Source organism: Chrysemys picta, chromosome 4, assembly GCF_011386835.1.
Source record: "Chrysemys picta bellii isolate R12L10 chromosome 4, ASM1138683v2, whole genome shotgun sequence".
Taxonomy (NCBI): domain Eukaryota; kingdom Metazoa; phylum Chordata; order Testudines; family Emydidae; genus Chrysemys; species Chrysemys picta.
Genome location: NC_088794.1, coordinates 41,619,411 through 41,635,400, shown reverse-complemented (window position 1 = coordinate 41,635,400; position 15,990 = coordinate 41,619,411). Strand labels below are relative to the sequence as shown.

Genomic DNA, 15,990 nt, shown 5'->3' with positions numbered 1-15,990 from the left:
TAGAGGATGGGGGATTTGAGAATCTGAGCATTTAGTTTGGCCCATTGCAAAACTTGGATGCTGAACCAGGATCGGATTCCACAGTGGTGTTTTGGATCCAGGGTTTCAAATCTGGCCCATCTTTAATGTGTGTGTACATGCGAGTGGTATGAGCTCTAAGGCAAACGCTGTAGGAGTCTCTAGTGCTAGGCCCATCTAGGCCCATCCCTAGCATCTGGTAGATTCCCCATATTCTTGCATGTGTATCTGATAGAAAAATAATCTTGACTGGGGCCTACAGAAAGGAAAGGGATACCTGGGCACGCACACACACTGCAGTTGGTTATAGGAAAGGGAGGTGTCGGAAGGATTGCCAAGTAAAGGGAGTTGTATAACCTCACCCTTTGGGCTTTCGGGGTTAAGTAGCTGGGATGTTCCTTCAAATCTATTCCTCTAATTTACAACCTTGGATTGCCAATGCTTCTTCTTTCTAAGACAGTCTTAGTGTTTTGCTGGGACCCCTCTGTATTGTCTTCTTACTGGCTATTTATGGCTATACTCTATTGTAAATGTGTCTACTGGATCCCTTTGTGATTTGTCGCCTTTGATGGTTTAAATTAACATAATCCCAGTGATTTCAATGGAGCCACTCCAGTTAACGCCAAGGGAAGATCTGGCCTTGTCTGCAGTTCATATCCAAGACACTTGGGGAAGTGTTGAATGGAAAATTTTGTTTTCCTGTATGGAATTTAGCCTTATGAGATGGTGAGGCAGTCCCAACCTTCTTCCATATTGTGAGGATTCTCATATACTACAGTGATAGGCAAGGTATAAACCCACAGATAGATTTCAGTTGACCAGTGCAGTGTTGAAGACCTAGAAGTGTTGACCAGTGCAGTGTTGAAGACCTAGTCTTACATATCTGGTGAATTTGAATTGAGATGGATTGGATTGGCTGGATCTTGGTGAAGGGCAGAACTCCCCAGTGGGGTTAGGTCAGTTCTGCACAGGGCACAAGTCAAACTATAACCCTGCCTGTAATCTATTGATTTGTCTGAATATGCTCCAGCTGAACCTATTCTGTAACCAGTCGTGTGCCAAGAGCACAGTGCAGGCTGGTGTTTGTAGTGCTATTGGGCACCAAGCCCGGGTCCTTTTGCAAATGGGCCCAGGGTGATAAGGTTCAGAAACAAACTGTTGTTGAAGAGTATCTTGTTCTTGTTTCCCCTTCTTGATCAGTAGAGCTGGAATGTGCCATGTGCTATCTGGGATGGGCTTCCACAATGCTGGTGCTACAGAATTGTCTCATCTTTCAGCATTTTTATGCCAGTTTTGACCTACGTGCCCTACCTCTTTTCCCAAACAGGTGCCAGGCTGGTGGATTCCATTTCCGTCAGCCCTGATGGAAGCATGGACCCCCCTGTGCTCACATCTGCCCTGCCACAAGATACCACTGGGGAAGTCTCCCTGAAGTTACTGGCTGCGGTCAACATAGTCATCCAGAGTCACGGAGCCATCCCAGTGCTGATCTGCAAACTGGACAGTGAAGCCGCCGAAAGAGCATGTTTAACTGGGGAGCTGGGAGCGGGCGAGGGCACGAGACTCTCCCTTGCAACAGCCTGAAGAAGCTGTCTCTGTAGTAGCCTGTTGGACAGGGGGATTTGTCATCAACTTGTTCCAGTTGGGCCCCAGTATCCACTCCATGATTTATCCATGTCACCGGCGACTCCAGATAAACCATCCGGTGGCAGAGGACTCCTTCATCATTCACTGGCAATACACAGATCCTAGTCTGCATTTTAATGCATCTGTTCTCCAGCCGAGGTCTGACCTGAATGGTGGATAATCCTCTGCTAATGTTTCTTACGTATGTCTTCACTTAAAAAGGCACATAAAGCCATGTAGCAGGCAGCCAGCTGGGAAATGGGCTCAGCTTTTCAGCTGAGGATTAATAAATTAATATTAGCGCAGCAATTTGGGGCTGTAAAGTGCTGTGCAAGTGCTAAATATTTTAGTATGATATAGAGGGGACTTTGATGTGAATTCTCAGGTTATCTGATTCATTCTAGACCATGGTGTCTGAAATTCCATTCTGCTGCTGGAAGCTGCCCTAGAAACACTTCTATATGAAGCATCAATGCCAAAATTTCAGACTTGGGTGCTTAAAGTTAAGCACCTATGTTCATATTTGGGCACCTAATTAAGTAATCTAGCTACTCACAGTTCTGTTTGTCGGTCTAGATGCTTGTATGGCCCCCAATACGCGAGTGTGTGAGTGCTGCACAGATACTAACTGAAGCAGTTCAGTATTAACCCAGCTTTACAGATGGGAAACTGAGATGCAGAGAGATTAAGGTCAGACTTTTCAAAACAACTCAGCACCCAATATTGGGGTCGGTTTTTCAAAAGAGCTGAACATGTTGGCTGCTGACCACTTTTGAAAACCTGGCCCTTACTAAAGAGAAGAAGTATCATCCGTAAGTTATTTTCCAATTTTGCAACTTTTAAGGTCATGTTCACTGGTGCGCGCTGACTGCATTATGCCACTCTGGAGCAGCACAGAGCAGCCAGAATTTATTGGCTCGCTAAATAGGTGCTTTGCATTACCACAGCAGAGCAAAGAAGGTGGAGTATATACCTCAGATTTCCTCTGCCTCCTGCCCTCAAAATTCCCCCAGCCTCTTGTACCCCATATTTCTCTGCACACACACACATATACTTTCCCTCTTCCTCCTACCCCTTCTGTTGAATAGATCTTTGCAAAGACTGACTTTTGAGGAGAAATATTTAGGATTAATGGTCATTTTTGGCCACACTTTTTCATAACGGAACGTTTTCGGTCAACAGAGGCTGGTGCATAAAAATCAGAAACTCACAAAGAACTGCCCTCTTTCAAAATATGACTGCCATCTTCTACTTTTCACTGTATTCTTCACATGTAACAGTGATCAAATCCATGCTTTACATGCCAAACTCAGCTCACCGCAGCTATGGAACTGCGAGTGTCATTTCCATAATAACTAGAGCTGAGCTTAATTTTAGACAAATTCAGACTCCCATGAAATTTAGCAGTTAAATATTCTCCAAAAAGTTAGATCTTCTTCTTACATGGGTTATGGAGGTTTGCAACCATGGTAGTCCATTCTATTTAGTCTTCTGCTAATTTCTTTGTGGGTAAATAGTCCTTTTGATCCACCCATAATACCATATCGTCCATCCAAGATCACCTTTTTCTATAAACATATATCACCCTCTGAACCCCTTAAAATGTGCCCTACAAATTAAATCTTTCTTTTCATGAGATCTCTGATTAGCGTTTGCTGAGTTCAGTCATCTCCAATACTTTTTTGTTGGTTATGCGGTCTGTCCATGATGTTTTCAGAATTCTTCCATAACAACATAATTCTAAGGATTGTAGTTTCTTTATTATTGATTGTTTGACTGTCTGTGAGAGTATAATCTGGCCCGTACCAATAGGATATATTTGAAATTAGGATGTGCCAAAAATTTGGACAGGCAAGATTTTGCAAGGGCGAAATACAGGCAGAAGAAAAATATGTCTCAAAAATATTGTTACAAATAAAATTCCATGCCAGTGATCACTTGGAGGAATAATAATACATGTGGCTGGTTCTTGCATCAAGTAAGTATAATGTTTATACAGTGCATTCTTCATTGGCGCCCTTTCCGCAAGAGGCACTAGGGTACAGGAGGGGATTGCTTTCACGAGAGCTGCTGCGGCCCTGGGTCTGGGGCAGCAAGAACTGCAACTGCAGGATGCAATAGCTGAAGACACAGAGGGGTGGGGAGAATTGCAGTAATGGATGTAATTTTGTGGGGGAATGGGGCAGGAGTACGGTTATTCCCCAACTTTCAACCTGGGATGGACAACAACGTTTTTCCCTCCAAATTTCACCCTCCTCCAAAAAGTTAGGTCTGCTTCTTACATGGGTTATGGAGGTTTGCAACCATGGTAGTCAGTTCTATTCAGTCCCTCCTCTATTTCACCCCCCTTGGAGGGAAGGATGGCAGCAGAGGGGAATCTGCTGCTTTATTGCAGAAACACTTAGTGATTTCTCCTGGCCTCCAGCTCCTCAGTTAGACAGGCAGGCGGCTGCTATCTAGAACCTGGAGGTGGCTCCGTTCCAACATGCCTGCTTCCCTCTGTGATAGGGTGTTCACCCCACACTTGCCCTGAGAGGGTTAAGGCAGACTGAGAAGGGGGCTAATTAACCCAACAGGCCACAGTGGAGAGGAATCGGGTGGCTAAGCAATCCTGGTTGAATGAGGAGGCCCAGCTGAGGACTATAAAGGCAGGAAATTGGCAGCAGAAAGGAGCTGCTGGGGAAATCTGTAGTCCATCCCTGGCAGAAGGGAGGAGTGTTTGGAGCCTACAGGGACAGTAGCCCAAAGTTACTTCCTGGGAGGGGGGAGTTATGCGGTTGGCAAACCCAGCTGGGGGGAGTGCTAGATGGTAGGAGAGGGCTCAGAGACAGGCCGTAAGGTCTAGAATGGAACAGGCCTTGGCTACCCACGTAGAGGGTCCCCAGAATAGAGGGCAGGCCCTGGTTCCCCTGCCAGCTGCTGAGGGAGTGGAACTAGGAGGCAGTGAATGGGAAGCCTGCCTAGACTGCTGGCGAGGAAAGACTTCCCAACCCCAGAAGGGGAAGATACGGCTAGTGACCTGGCTGGAGGGCTAAGTCACCAAGAGGCAGCAGCAACTCATGGAGCGAGAGGGGCTGCAGAGGCAGAGCGACGGTGTGCAACTGCAGAAAGGGGCCTTGATCTGGAGAGCTATTCCTCAGAATGACCAGGAGGAGGTGCCAACCGAGCAGTGAGCGGGGCACCCCTTCACATCCTCCCCTCCCAGCTCACTTTGTAAAGGAGGGCATCCTAGTTGGCCACAGAGGAGGCTGAGCTGGTTATAGTGGAGACTGGGCCCCTGCCATGTTGAGGTACAAGGGAGAGGAGCTGGGAAGACCAGGCCCTGGACAGGGGAATTAGGGGACCTGGCCACTGAGGGAAGCTTGGGGGACACAGGCTTGGGAGAGCTTTTGGAACGGCAGCTGGGGACAAAATCTCGGCAGGGAGCCTTGAGGCGAGTTGTGGGTCTAGGCAGGGAGGTTGGTGTGAGATGGAGCATTTTGTGGGGAGAGATTGGAGGGAGTGAGGGGGGTGTTTGGTGTGAGCGGTGGGTGGAGTCTTGTGGGTGGTGGAAACAGCTGGTTGCAATTTCTGAACCAGAAAATTTTCCTCTGGAAAAAATGGAGTTTTGTTGAAAATGATTTTTTCTCCCCACAGGAAAATGGCAGTTTTTGACCCAAACAATAGAAAATTTTGAAACAAAACAATTTTGAGAACAGAAAAAAATTAAAATTGTCCTTGTTTGCACTTTTCTGTTCTTCACTCTCTGACTTTTCAGATCATCATCAGCTCTGGGAAAATCACCAAGTGGCAAAAGGAAAATGCAACTGTCACTCTGCGGCTTGTCTGACTAGGCCAAAGTAGAAATTTTGAAAAGCTACAGAGTGAGCAAAGAAAAAAGAGGGGTGTGGAGAACCCCAATCCTCACCATTATTCATTTTATTGCAGTGAGTGGCATAAAGGAAAAAAGGGAGAGGCAAGAAGGGGAAAGGAAACTTCAAAAATTCAAATATTTTTGGGGAGAAAAATTAATGGAAAATGTTCAGTTTCAAACCCTGTGAAATGGAAACAACCTAAGGTGTAATTTAGTCAAATCCGTGCAAACGGCTGTGTAGACACTCCTATTTTGGTGTAAGTGGGCTTACTGTGGTTTAGCTTTCCTGAAATAAACCACTCTTAAGCTGGAATAGGAGTGGGCATACAGGCACTTGCACCAGTTGAACTAAACCCAGGCAGAGTTAATAGATGCTTGTATTTTAAGACCAGAAGAGACCATTCTAATCCTCTAGTCTGATCTCCTGCATGGCATAGGCCAGAGAATCCCATCCAATGATTGCTGCATCAGGTCTACACCTTGAGCGAGACTGACTATATCTACATGTGTTCTGAAATTAGTTATTTTGTGGATTTTTATCCTGGGTATAAGTCTTTGTATGTTATGGGTAAAATAAGTTGTCACTTTTAGGAAAAATAATGATGGCTACTCAGGAGACCACAGCAAGGCAGCAAATTATATGTGCTCTATAAGTTTGCAATATGTTTTATTTCATAGCAAAGAGGCAAATTTTCCATTCATACAGCAATGTGTAAATATATGCCGTACCCTGCCTGGCTAACCAAACACACAGACTGATGCATGAACTTTCATGACATGTTCTGAGTGGGAAAAGTCTCCCACCTTGTCTCTTACAATATTCTTTTTTATGTGAGATGATTGGGGAAAACAGCATTGTTTTGCAGCACACACAAAAAAAAGGTGGTAACTTGTGTCTGAAACACCAGGTCATACTTGTACCGTTATCTGATCTACTTGCATTTTAAGAAAAGAAACTACAGTAAGCTGAAAAAGAAGTTTAACACTTAAAAATACATTAAAAGGGTTTCAGGAAGTGGCTGTGACTTAGCCCATAAAAATATTAATACTAATATTTGGCATTTATATATCATTTTTTATCTTCAAAGGACTGTAGAAATATTAATCAAAGTGCTATGGGCCTGATTTTCAGAAGAGCTCAGCCACTGATTTCACCTGGGATCGTATGGTGCTCAGCACCTCTGAAAGCCTGGCCCAAATTAATCTTACTGTTTTCAAAGCAGACAATTATGCTGCACTTTGCTTAGATTGTTCAAAGGTTTAGTGGAACAAAAGCTTTCAAGGCGATGCTTTGAAGAAGAAAGAAGATCTGCAGAAAACCAGCCCTCTGAACTGACTTAAGAAATGTCAAAGAATTAAGTTAATCTCAAACTTGTCCAGTGTCGTCAGTGGTATGTACTGAAATAATAATGAACAGGAGACTGGTGCATTGGGTTCCCATAAAAATTGTTTAGATTTATCACAGGCTGACACCTCCTAAGAGGTGAGGGCAAGAGAGAGATTAGGTCAGCAAGAGGGAGAAAGTGAGAGCACAGAGAGAGCAGCAGCAAAGGCTCTTAGTGATCTACGCTGCTCTTTGGTATCTGAGCTTTGGGCAACTCTTGCAAGCAGCAGCAGCTTTCACAGCATCCTGGGGAGGAAGGGAATCAAGGAGAAGACAGAACTGTAGGAGGAAGACACAATATACAGGTGAGTTCTAAGCACCCGGTGCAGAATGAAGAATGAACTGTGATTGCTTGCATATGGTAGGAACAATTGATCTGGGTTACTCCTAGTTGTCTTGACATTGAACAAAAGATAATTGGTGGTAGCTTCTGCTAACCTCCTCTTCACACTAAGGGAGAAAACTCATGGACTCTTAAATACCCTTTGTAAAGCCACCAAGTTCACAGGGGTTTCTAGGGTGCAAGTTGGGTGCAATGGGCATGTGGCTGGGAGCAATTCACTGTCTGGTGATTTATTTATTTCTAACCTATTCAGTTATTTCTGGGGTGGGTGCTGGGGTAACGTTCTGGCTTTGGATGAGGGCTGCTTTATTCCTCTGTTAGGATGCTGATTAAAGATGGACTTTGCTGGGGAAATACAAATTGCAGGAGTGGGACTTGAAATCTCAGGGACTGGATTCTTCTGGCACTTTTCTGCTCATAGCAGATAGTGGCTCTGTTTGGGCCAGGCCAAGTTCAGACAAGGCAGCCCTAGAAAGATGTAGAAAATAACATTCAATCCAAAATGCAGGGAAAGAGAAAACAGATGGGACTTCACTGTAGATTAACTGGATTCCAGGTGATTTTCTGCAGCATTTGTTTCAGCCATGGACTCTTAACATGGTGCGGTAGGAAGGTTAAAATGCAGCCTTTCAGGCAAGGACTTTATTGCATATTTTGTTGTTGGGAAAGATCCTTAGCTGGAGTTGTTTTAATATGCTAAACTGGGGGGTGGGTCAGGGAGGAGCGGTGGTAGTTGTAAAGGTTTCCGTTAATGCATTGAAAAATATGGGGAAAAGCTCAGTCCTTGACATCAGGAATTCCTTATTGCACCTGGATTTTATGCCACATTATTTTAATATAAACAGCAGTGTTTTATTAACCCCATGGGTTCCTGGCAGTAGTGCATGCAGCGTGGTTGGGAACGCCTATTGCCCTGGTGCTAATTTTAGCTAGAATGAGAAGACATCCAACAAAGAGCAAGGACCATATAGGGTCATATAGGACCAGTGGTGCTGGATGCATTTCCCAAGTCCATTAAGGTGCAAGGCGGGTTAAAATGTCATTTTCTTTACCAGGCCTGGGAGAAAGGGGAGGGTGGCTCTGACAGTGAGTCAGGGTTTCATTAATTACGTCGCTGATGAGACCAAGTTATGGAAGAAAAGGGTAAGCGTGATCCAATGCTGGCCAGCCAGGAGTGGTCAGGGGCTGGGCGTTAGCAATCAGAGGGGTGGGGCATGAGTGCCGGATTGATAAGCAGCCAGTGCCCCATCTAAATCATGGATGGAGTTGACAATCAGTCCCAGTCAGACATGGATGAAAACAAATTAGTGTTGAATGATGGAATAACAAGGATTCTATACATTGTGAAAAGGGCAGAGGCTAATTTACAGCATGAGAACTGGGTACTGCTACTCCTTGCAGTCGCTAGGCCTGATTCTAACCTTCTCATGCTGAGCAGCACCTTAATCAGTTGATGGCAGTCGGACTAATCATGGCAGTATGATGAGATCAGAATCTGGCCCATTGCTGGTGAAAGTGCCAGACTGAGAGTCAAATTGTCAAACTTTGGTGTCTTCAATTAGGCCCCTAAATCCATATTCAGACATCTGAATTCCACACCTAATATTCAGAGGGGCTGAGCATCCTCCACTGAAATCAATAGGAGCTGCAGGTAGTTGGCACTTCTGCAAATCAGTCTCTTATTTAGGTGTCTAAATATTATGGATGAAGGTGCCTAATTTTAGGCACCCAGCTTTGAAAATGTTGGCCTGAAGTCTTCTGTCCACAATCTGAGTACAGTATAGTATAAAGAGCCTACAGGGTAAGCGTCCCTCAAACCCTGCACCCTATACGACGTTCTCAAAAGCATCTCTTGTAGGTGAAAGTAAAGTTCAGTCTGTATGGCCAGTTCAGTCCTTAGCCTCTGCAATGAGACTACCAACAAGATCGCTAACTTACGCAAAGGACATTTATCCAGCCGGAATGGGACGAAGATTGAGACACTAGTTAATGACCACAAGGGAAAATGACTTTGTCATTACCCAACCATCACTGGATTTGAGCTGGTGAAACAGAAGAAACCTATCCTAGTCTCAGTGCCCACAGTGCTCTTTAGCCTTGAGTGATATAGTTCTAATATATTTCTATGTCTCAAAGATATATTAGAAATGGAAAAGGTGCAGAGAAGGAATGGGTTACCTAGGGAAGTGGTGGAATCTCCTTCCTTAGAGGTTTTTAAGGTCAGGCTTGACAAAGCCCTGGCTGGGATGATTTAGTTGGGAATTGGACCTGCTTTGAACAGGGGGTTGGACTAGATGACCTCCTGAGGTCCCTTCCAACCCTGATATTCTATGATTCTAAGGTTGACAAAAATGATTTATGGTATGGAACAGCTTTCCTATGAGGAGAGAGTAAAAACACTGGGATTATTCAGTTTGGAAAAGAGACAACTAAGGGGGTTAGTTAGATAGAGGTCTACAAAATTATGACTGGTATGGAGAAAGTGAATAGGGAAGTGTTATTTACCCCTTCGCATAACACAGGAAGCAGGGGTCACCCAATTAAATTAATAGGCATCTGGTTTAAAACAAACAAAAGGAAGTACTTCACACCACACATAAGAATGGCCATACTAGGTCAGACCAAAGGTCCATCTAGCCCAGTATCCTGTCTTCTGTCAGTGGCCAGTGCCTGGTGCTCCAGAGGGAATGAACAGAACAGGTAATCATCAAGTGATCCATTCCCTGTCACCCATTCTCAGCTTCAGGCAAACAGAGGCTAGGGACACCAACCCTGCCCATCCTGGCTAATAGCCATTGATGGACCTACCCTCCATGAACTTATCTAGTTCTTTTTTGAACCCTGTTATAGTCTTGGCCTTCACAACATCCTCTGGCAAGGAGTTCCACATATTAACTGTGTGTTGTATGAAGAAATACTTCCTTTTGTTTGTTTTAAACCTGCTGCCTATTAATTTCATTTGGTGACCCCCCCTACTCACCGTAGTGGAACCCACTCTCAACCTGTAGTAATTGTTGCCGGGGATGTTGTGAAGGCCAAAACTATAACTGTGTTAAAAAGGAATGAGATAATTTCATGGAGGAAAGGTCCATCAATAGCTATTAGCCAAGATGAGCAGGGATGCAACCCCACGCTCTGGATGTCCCTAAGTCTCTGATAGCCAGATGCTGGGACTGGATGACAGGGGAGGGATCACTTGATAATTGCCCTGTTCTGTTCATTCCCTCTGATGCACCTGTCAATGGCCACTGTCAGAAGACAGGATACTGGGTTAGATGGACCATTGGTCTGACCCAGTATGGCCATTCTTATGATGGAGGGTTCAGTGTAAATAGGAGCATCTAGCAAACATCCAATCCATATAGCCCTTAAACATACGTTTCTTTCTTTCTTTCTTTCTTTCTTTCTTTCTTTCTTTCTTTCTTTCTTTCTTTCTTTCTTTCTTTCTTTCTTTCTTTCTTTCTTTCGTTTTCCATCTGTATTTATGGGGTTCTAATCACTATAGTGTCTGGGTAGATTTTGAGGGTGGGATATTGAAAGTGATCTAGGGGATTTGGACACCCAGTTCCCATTAATTGTCCAAATGTCTTAGGTGGCTTTGCAGATCCCACTCTGAATGTTTTTTCAGTCCTCCCTGGTGTAACATTGTCTTCTAGCACAGTAATCCAGAGAGGAATATGGCCCTGTCTGTCACCAGAGAACCACGGCCGAAATGTGTGGTCCCACTCAGCCAAGGCAGGGGGCATGAGAGCAGGTCATGCATCTAGCCTCATGTTCGATGGACATGGCTGTGAGCCTTGCAGAAGTGTCAGTTCCTAAGTTTCTATGCATCACTTCTCGCAACCCTCTCTGGGCAGTCTAGGTCTGCTGTCGCAATGTTCTGGAAGGAGTCTCCATTCCTTCCCCCAAAAGAACTCTAGTAAAACCAAGGCTGGAAATTGACACCTCTTATGACCAACTGTCTGACTAAATGAAAGAGCCCCCTGGTAGTTCAAGCAGAATCCCTACCATAACTCATAATGGGGGTTTGGAATAAATAGCAGCAGGAGGACCCTTTTCAGCTAGAATCATACCATTTATGGGGGGAGCATCTACTGGCAAATTAAAAACCTGTTAGATCTGGGTGCTAGGAACCTCTTAGCTCCACTGGCTCTGCCTGTGCTAAATAAAAGTACTAAACAAGTACTAAACAAGCTAAACAAGTACTCCTGTTCTTTTTGTAAATAAAAGTGATTACCCCCACTGGTAAGGCAGCTGAATTCAAGCAATGGGTAAAAGCCCATTAGAGAGGAAGTATGGGCCGGAGCGAAGGAAAGCTAGCTAACTTCCACAGCTTACATGAGCAATCATGGTCTGTGGAAGGGGCTTGTGTGGCATCAGATGTTATTATTCATGCTAAGGGTAAAGGCAGCAGATGAACATAGAAAAGTAGCTAGGCTGCCAATGTCCACTGATACTGAAAGCCAAGAGACGATGACTGGGCAATAAAAAGGTATAAAAAGGGGCCATGGAAGTGGCTGCTGGAACACAGCCTTAATTCCCAAGGAATAAACAGGATATATTTTCCAGCAGCATATACAGGGCCTGATCCTCTTCTCACATACCCTGGTGTAACTCCACTGTCCTGGCTGGAGTTACTCACGATTTATACCATTGTACATGCAGAGTCCAGTCCATAGAGTCTGAAAACTGGCAGCCTTTTGCCTCACCAACTGGAAAATAATGTCCTAATTTTCTTCTTTGTCCCCATTGTTTTCCTATATTATGAGCAGGGAAACACAAATACTGTCAGCAGACACAGCTAATGCTCATGGCCAAATAGAGGGCACGAGGGAAGAATGATGCTAGGATTTCACGGTCATGTTTTCCACTTTAATTTGTCTTTTCAAAATAATTTGGGGAAAGTGCTGATCTCTGGCCCTGGATGGGGAATGCCTCCATTTACCCCAGAAGAGGTGCTGCTGAGGCCCCGGCAGGGCAAACTTTCTCTGCCAGGGTGCCTCACCCCTGCCTTGGAGAAAACCCATCTGGGAGCTGAAGGAAAGGTTGCTGTTCATGGCCCTTTCAGTCTTTGGTCTCTACAGTGCGAGTGTCAGCCGGAGTGGTGGATTTTTATCATGTGCTCCCTTCCCCACCCACTTGAAACTCAACGGAGATTGACCAAGCTCTTCTAACATAGGCCACCAAAGGGGACCCAGACACCTAGAGGTAAATGGCTCATTACCTATTACCAACTCCCTGAGCGAGCTTCTCCCCGTGGGGACTTTATTTTAAAGGAAGCAGCACAAAAGGAAAAGAAAATTAACATTACTACCATCCAGAGTTGAATGAACGATGGACCCCCGTCTGGGCTGGCTTGACTCTTTGGTTCTCTGTGCATAGTGCTGCCATGAGGAGGTGGCTTTGAGTCCCGTACTGCCCAGCTCCACTTGGGCTGGGAGCCTTGCAGAGGTTCTGTTGCTCCTGAGTGATGCCTTCCTAGCCAGCAGTTGGAGCAGAATTGGCCTACTCAATGCAAGCTCTTTGGCTGGAGAAAGGGTTGCTAACCAGGCACAAAAGTGGAGTGGGGAGTAAAAAATTGGGAGAGAAAATGGATTGGCCTCCACCCTTCAAAGTAAATCTCAGCCTTGCTTACAACTTAAGCCATAAAGCTTTAGGGCTCATGCCTGGTTCCACTAAAATCAATGGGCTTTTTGGCATTGACTCCAGCGGGAGCCAGATCAGACCCTAACTCAGTTTGCTGGAAGCTAAAAGCCCAGAGTGAAGAATGTATTTTTGGTTGTAGAGGTGAGGGTGCCCCATAAAGGACAGTGACTCTTCCTGAATTCCCTTTACCTCTTGCCCTCAGTTTATTATTACAGCTTCAGAATAACACAGAGTGGTGATGGATGCTTTTGTGAAGGTCCAAGCCCAACCTGGATCTCAAATTTTGTTGTTTCACAATAAAATGCAAGCGTCCCCATTATTTTTACTAGCCATATTAAGCTATTCTTCCCAATGAAGTTATGAGACGCACTTGGGGATCATAGAAACATAGGGCTGGAAGGGACTTTCAGGGGTCACAGTCCATTCCCTTGTACTGAGGTAGGACCAAGTAAAGCCAGACCATCCCTGGCGACAGGTGTTTGTCTAACCTGTTCTTAAAAACTTCCAATGATGAGGATTTCACAGCCTCCCTTGATAATCTGTTCCAATGCTCAAGTATCCTAGAGTTAGAAAGTTTTTCCTAATATCTAACTTGAATCTCCCTTGCTGCAAACCAAGCCAATTATTTCTTGCCCTCCACTCCGTGGATATGGAAAGCAATTGAACACTGTCCTCTTTATAACAGTCTTTTATATATTTGAAGACTATTATAAGTTTCCCTGTCAACCTTCTCTCCTTTAGACTAAGTGTGCCCAGTTCTTTCAACCTGAGAACACTAGGCAGCATCTGGGGGAAGGAATCAAGGGAATATGGAGGCAGAAGATACAATGGTGGAATGTTGTTATGTGTGTAAATTGGCTTGAATAAATAGTCCGGTTTAGTCCTGCTAACTGCTTGGTTACTTCAGTCATAACATACTGATAGTTTATAAGCAATAATGAAAAAAGCAAGGTGGTGGAGGTGGAATCTGATGCCCGGAGGCGATTCTTTGAGGAATAAGTGGTGGAGGTATGCTAATGAACTAGGCTTTCTCCTCCGGAGTGCTGGAGTCTAGCAACTGAGGATGGGGCAAACTGATGCAAGCAAAATAAGGAAAAGATTTTAAATAGCTTCTGGGTATTAGGTCTTTCCACACACCCCATGAGTTATGAACCGCCCCAAGCAATGAAACTATCTTCTATTTTGCAGGAGAATCCACTAAGCTGTAGAGCTGACCTCCACAATGACAATGGAAAGCCGGAGGGCAGGTGAGAGAGAACAATAAACCAAGAAACTGTGAACTTGACCTGTGATCTTCATCAGAAATGAGCCAGTCTTGCCTTCTTGTAGTTTGTGTTTAATATGTGATGTGTCTTCTGTCAGGGAACTATATCTTGCCTTTGCAATGGGATGGACTCACTGGTCTAATAGATTTTGTACATCTCTGCCACCATCCTTTCCTAGATTCAAAACTCCAACTGATCAGCATGTGGAATTCTGAATAATCACCCCACAATTGGCAATGTCCAAAAGCTTGAATAGCTCCAAAGGAGCAGTAGGCATGATTGCTTTGTCTATGAGGAGATGCGTGCCTGGACAAAAACCTTGTATCTAAACCAGCCGCCTGGCCACTAACTTACAACAGGTCAGATTAAAATCTCTGATCTGAACACCCAGAACTTGAGGAATGTCTCGATCCACATCTGACTGTTGCTGTTCAGACCTCTGTTTCTTATTATGAATTATGTACAGTAGTGCTTATGCTTAGAGATCCCAACTGCGAGCTATGCCCCGTTGTACGGGACATCATATATACACATATTAAGAGATGCTCCCTGCCCTGAAGAGTTCACAATGTAACTTGAATTCATGTTAATTTTTTTTTCTCCAGTGAAACCCCGTAAGAAATCTGCCATCCCAGGGGTGACCATCAAGCAGTTTGTTGAAGTTATTCCAAAAGGACGTGGCACGCCTGACTTTGAGCGAAAACCTATCACCCTAACATTACAGGAAGGTGAGACGCTCTTAAGAAACAGTTAATCTCAAAGAGCCAGATTCTAGATCTCAGGCCTTGCCTGCATGAGAAAACTATCGATTTAATTGTCAGTTTTGAAACAGTTAATTCAATACAATTTTCTTGTGTAGCTAAAGCGTCAGTCACGTTGGTATAAGTCTGGAGTAACTCCCCTGATGGCAGTGGAGTTATTATTGCTTTACGCCATGTAAGTGAGATCAGAATCTGGCTCATCTGGTATAAGCGGAGCCATTTGGACTCTACAGCAGGTTGATCTACTTCCAGGTGATCAGAGTAAAATGTTTTACAATAGAAACTTCAGCTGGTTTATTTTCATTTTCCACTGAAACATTTAAAAAGCTCAGTATTGATATTAAGCCCCCATTAAAGTGAGGGGTGGCAGGAGGGCTTGACACCTCCATTTGTGCTCTGCTGGCCCCACTACATCAAGGAGTAGTGTGATGGAGGTTGCAGCAGGGCCGGATTTCTAGGGAGGCACAGTAGGCACTTGCCTGGGATCATCGGTGTTCTAGGGGTTCCTAAAAGTTAAAAGTGGGTTAAAAGTTAAAAAGTTAATACAGTCCGCTCTCCTGCTGCAGCTGGGCTCCTGGCCACCCTGCGTGTGGGGCTGGAGTAGGGTGAGCATCTGAGTCCGAGCTCTAGACCATTAGGCCAGTTAGGATACCCCCCCCCGGGAGGAAGGGGGAGGGTGTGTGGTGGGACGACTGCCCCACACCCAGAGAGAGTGGGCTGCGGCAGGCCTAGGCGCCTGCGTAGGCGCACGGCCAATCAGGGAAGGGCTTACTGGGAGCCAATCAGAAGGCAGATTGGGGCCAGCCAATCAGGGCCCGGCTCAGCCACATAAAAGGCTGCGCAGAGTGAGAGCAGTCAGTCTGTCCCAGACCTTCAGAGGGGAAGGTCTGTCTCCAGAGCTGGGAGTCCAGCACCGTGGACAGTGCAGTGCAGGCCAGCCTGAGAGAGTAGGAGAAGGCCCTACTCCATAGCCTGGCAGGCGGCAGGTCTGGGAGGAGGAGGCATAGTGTAGAGAAGGGTTGTTGGGGAAGCGGTCCAGAGGGATAGAGGAGGAAGGAGAAGGAGGACAGCGAGACTGTCGCCCGAGGGCCTCT

General features: G+C 45.2%; 1 long non-coding RNA gene across 1 annotated transcript; it reads left to right on the top strand.

Annotated features, from left to right (window-relative positions):
* Positions 1-7,090: 7,090 nt before the first annotated feature.
* Positions 7,091-15,170, top strand: LOC135983000 (uncharacterized). The gene is made up of 3 exons (XR_010600495.1): positions 7,091-7,186; positions 14,059-14,117; positions 14,741-15,170. It is a non-coding gene; the product is annotated as an uncharacterized LOC135983000 (long non-coding RNA).
* Positions 15,171-15,990: the final 820 nt, after the last annotated feature.